Raw genomic sequence first — 5,458 nt, 5'->3', positions numbered from 1 at the left:
AAATTTTCGTTTCACACGGTGTATTTTCGTTTACATGGTATACTGGTTGAATTTTTTCGCATATAAATAAATCGTTATTATTCGTACATTTGTTTAAATCTTGTTCCTTTAGAATTATATAGGTACGTGTTTCTTTGTTTACAGCAATCAACTTATTAACTACTTCTGTATATATAAAATTATTTTCGTAGTTAGGTATGGGTAATGGAATTACGTTTAAGACGTTAAATACTGGTTGTTTGATCAATGGGAATTTTAGAATTGTGTATATGTTTGTTTTTTTCGCAATACGCGCTTACTTTCATGAATTTTTCGATTGTTTGCCATTCGTCGATTTTTATTTGGAAAGGAAAATATGTTCCTTGCGGTAACTGTAGTACTGCTTCTTCTAAATATAGAATAATTTCATTTATTGGAGTTAACAAAGGATGTATTGTTCCCTTACGTATATATGTAAGATATTCTAGAATATCTTTCGCATCCCTAATTAAATCGTTTATCATTGCTATGATTATGGTAAAGTGTTCGTCTATTTCTTCGCGCGTGGTATATTCCCTAATGAAATGGTTCATTAGTTTACCGTTATAATCTAATATATTTTCTAGTTTATTTAGATGAATTATTGTTGTGTTCAAAACTTTAATTTGGTTTTTTTGCTGCGTGTTCCAGCGTTTGTTGGTTATTTCGTAATAGCTGTATCTGTTCATTTATTAATTTTCTATCGTTCGCGTCCATAATTCCGAATAATGTTTTTGTTATTGAACCTATTCCATCGATAAGACCTCTACGTTTATTCGTTCGAGTCTTGTATAATGTATTTATTAATTTTATTATTTTGGCTAAAGTTTTGGAATCGTTATTAATTATTTTTTTAAGATTATCGCAGGTTCGTTGGATGCTCGTATCGAATTTTATCTCGGTGCACATCTTATTTGTTTGTTCGATATATTGGTTTATCTGCCATGTTCTATCATTTAGTTCTGTTATATCTAATTTAATTACTAGTTTCCACATCCGGTTTGTCTGATGCAGGTGTCCAATTTTTTCGTAATATATTCCTGGCGTATTATCAAATTCCGCCACTTCGAATGGAAGATGTGTTTCATTTTTCTGAGTGCGGACGGGGTTGGTTCCCAGCGTCAGTGTTCTGTAATTACATATTGTAGGTATTATATTTATATATATATATATGTGTATAAATGTATGCACTCTATGGGTGTCATGTTGTTTCTTGCCTGCTAACTTTATCAGTGTGGGATTGGTTTTTAATCTTTTTCGATTTGGCTTTGCTATGCATTATGTCGTTTTGCGAGCTTCAGTCTCTCGCTAGTCGCTGGACTGTTTTGTTAAAATGTCGAGTTATCCATCATCGTCTGGTGAATTTGTTTGTGGCGACGATGATTTTTGTGAGGCGGATGTTCCGCGAGTGCGGGACGTGTCAGGTGGCCCGCCCTTGCCACCTGGCCGATTTGAGCAGGCCTGTGCAAGGGTTTATCTTCGTGGACCTTTATCGCTGCGGGTTACGTATAATTTTGAATTGGAGGAGCGTATTGTAGAGGAGGTAGTTCCTCTCTCTCTCAGTTTCCTCCACTGGGAGTGGGAGTTTTTAGACATTTTTCGGGCAGAGGAGGCTCGCCTCTTTGAAGAGATGCGGGCCCAACAGGGAGTTGGTCGTGCGGCGCGTCTTCGCCTCTTGTGCCGAGGTGGACCCGGCATTGGGAGGGGCCGTGGCCCGCTGCCTCCTGCCCACCTTCCGGAGGGGTTGCCGCCCTTGGGACGCGGCCAGGGTCGAGGACTTGGTCGTAGACCTGGTCGCGGACATGGTCGCGGACATGGTCGCGGACATGGTCGCCCGCATGGGTAAGTAGATTTTTATTATTTCTAATGTTCTACGAATAGTTTTAATTTGTTTGTGTGTATCCGTATTGTTTTTCTCCCCTTTTTTATTGTATAGTTTACGTCGGAGTTTTTTTCTAAAATCGTGTATGGTCCTGTCCATAGTGATTCTAGCTTTTTCGATCTTCCGCGTCGTAACGTTTCATCGTATACTAACACTTTGTCTCCTACTTTGAATTGTGTATCTTTTGTATTTTTATCATACTGTTTTTTGGCTTTATATTTTTCTTCTTTTATATGTTCTTTTGCGATTTGGTTTGTTGCGCGTAATCTCTCTTTTAATTCTTGCGCGTAATCGTCATAATTATATGTTAGTTTCGGCGGTTTTGTTAGTGCGGTCGGCATCTCGGCTTGATGTCCGTACATTAGTTCAAACGGTGTATATCCCGTGGCGGTATGTGGCGTCGTATTATACGTGAACATCGCGAACGGTATCCATTCGTCCCAGTCTGTTTGGTCCTTATTTATGTAATGTCTTAGATATTCGGCTAGTGTTCGATGCGATCGTTCTAACGCGCCGTTGCTTTCCGGGTGATACGCGGTCGTTTGTATTTTATTTATTTTTAGTAATTTGCACGTGTTTTTAAATATCTCGCTCATAAAATTAGTTCCTTGATCTGTTAAGATTTTTTCCGGTATTCCGTGTTCGAGTATTATTTTCGTAACGAATTCTTTACTAATAGTATTTGCTTCTTGGTTTGGAATCGGAATAGCTTTACTAAATTTTGTTAAATTATCCTGGAAAGTCAGTAAATATTTATTTCCATTATTGGTAATTGTTAACGGTCCGACTATATCTAACGCGCATTTTTCAAATGGTTTGTCGGGCGTGTCAGTAATTATTAAAGGAACTTTATTTTTTCTCAATAGTTTATTCTTTTGACAAGATTCACATTTCGCGATATATTGTTCAACGTCTTTAGTTAATCCTTTCCAGTTATGTTGTAATCGGATTCTTTTAATTGTTCGTTCTATTCCTTGATGCCCTCCTATAGGTGCATCATGATATTCTAATAATATCTGTTGCTTCTCTTCCTCTGTATATGTTTTCATATTATCAGCGTCTGTTTCTTCCTCTTCTTTTCTATCTTCAAAATTTCTTTATCTTTTTCTCTTGACGTTCCTGGTATCGCGTTGCGACTTAGTGCGTCGGCGTTCGCGTTCGCTCGTCCGGCTTTATGGATGATTTCATATTCATATTCTTCTAATTTTAATCTCCATCGGATCAGTCTTGATCCGGGGGTCGTTTACATTAAATAGCCATATTAGTGGTTTATGATCGGTAACAATTTTGAATTTTGTTCCATATACGTATGGCCTAAAATGTTTAACAGCCCATACAATTGCTAATAATTCTTTTTTCTGTAGTATTATAATTTTGCTCCGCCTTTGCCAGTATTCTGCTGGCGTAAGCAATCGGTCGGTCGTTGCCTTACCTCTCCTTGTGATAACACTGCTCCGATCGCATAGTCGGATGCGTCGGTGGTTACAATAAATTCTTCTGTAAAATCAGGATATTTTAGGACTTGTGCAGTCATTAATTTTTTTTCAATCCTACACGAATAAAATACTATGAGTTAAATTTTTGCAAACATTTGTAAAAAGACCAGGACATACCCGTGAGGAATGCTGGAACTTGAACGGACATCCTAAAAATAAACGGCACAAATAACCATAACTCCAAGCCAGTTAATAAAATAAAACATACAGGAAGCATGCGTGAACAAAGACCCCGTTATAGACAGAGGGAAAAAGAGCACTGACTCTTTAAGCAATAGTGAGGAAGAAGAGCAAGAGGAAGCGAGAAAGAAACAACCGCGAACCTGCTCTAGAGTATCGTGTAACGCATGTCAAGAATACGCATGCACCGCAGAAAGACGAAACTATTGCAATATTAACCTTGCCAATTCGCGAAGTAAAGGCGGAAAAATCAACATGCTGTATGATTCCGGATCAAACTATTTCTCTGATCAAATTAAAAAGGTTAAAAGATGACGCATTGATTTACGAAGAAAAAACTGCACTTACTGGAATAAGCGGACATAAAATATATACATTAGGAAAATTGTACGCTACAATTAAAATTAATGATCATAAAATTAAACATGCTTTTTACATAATAAAGGATGACATAGCGATAGAACATGATGGAATTTTAGGAATAGATTTCCTTAAGAAACAAACAGCAATCTGCGATTTATAGACAAATCAAATAACAATAAAGGATAGTATATTCAAATTACATCCGTGCAAGAAAATAATCCTGAAACCACGCAGCGAGACAATTATCAAGGCAGCCGTTGAATCAGAAAATGTTGGAATAACCGAGCAAGCGAGACAGCGCCAGGAGTATATATTGGAAGCTGCCTGGTGGAACCCAAAAATTTTGCCATGTCCTGTAAGTATGGTAAATACAACAGATAAAGAAGTCGAAATACCTACTCCAATAGTCACACTAGAAGACACGGAGGAAGATACAAGGGAAATAAGCCTCATAGAAACGGGAAGAAAAATAAAAAATAATATATCCCGCAAGCAGCGAATTTGACACTTATTGCGAACACACCATCTAATAAAGAAGAAGAACGAACACTTTTAGAAATTTGTGTGAGAAATTACGATGATATTCCATTTGGAAGGAGGAACCACTGACATGCACCGCGACGGTCGAGCATGAGATAAAGTACGCGTGCCGACACCGCGCCCGGTGAACGTGAAACCATACCGATTACCTGAGAAACATAAGGCGGAAGTAAATCGGCAAGTACAAGAAATGCTGCAAGATGAAATTATCAGAACAAGCACGAGTCAGTGGAACGCACCATTATTAGTTGTGCCAAAGAAAACAGATGCATCAGGAAAACCGAAACTCCGAGTAGTCATAGACTTCCGGAAATTAAATGAATTAACAATAGGCGACTCATTTCCATTGCCTTAATATTACTGATATTCTAGATAACTGGGAAAATGCAAAATATTTCACCACACTAGATCTAGCGTCAGGATATCATCAAATTCCAATGGCTGAAAAGGATAAAAATAAAACTGCCTTTTCAAACTCCCTACGGACACTACGAATTTAATCGAATGCCGTTTGGATTAAAGATGCACCAGCGACTTTCCAAAGGCTGATGAATTCAGTATTAATAGGAATGCAAGGTCTTAGATGCTTAGTCTACCTTGATGACATCTCATATTACGGATCAAGGCCTAAAGGCACAAACAAGCGATTAAAGGAGGTAATGCAAAAATTGCGAAAAACCCATTTAAAATTGCAGCCAGATAAAATGCGAATTTTTACGCAAGGAGGTAATATACCTGGGTCATATTATTTCCGAAAACGGAATATCTCCAGACCCGTCAAAAACTAACGGCAATAAAAGAATTTCCGACGCCGAAGAAAGTGAAAGATATCCAATCCTTCATAGGACTAGCTGGATATTACAGGAAATTCATTGAAGATTTTTCAAAAATTGCAAAACCGTTAACAAAACTAACCAAAAAATCAGAAAATTTTTATGACAACAGAGCAGCAAAACAGCGTTTTTGAATTATTGAAAAG

Source organism: Camponotus floridanus, unplaced genomic scaffold (assembly GCF_003227725.1).
Source record: "Camponotus floridanus strain SB8 unplaced genomic scaffold, Cflo_v7.5 scaffold192, whole genome shotgun sequence".
NCBI lineage: Eukaryota > Metazoa > Arthropoda > Insecta > Hymenoptera > Formicidae > Camponotus > Camponotus floridanus.
Note: the sequence above shows the minus strand (reverse complement) of the source record.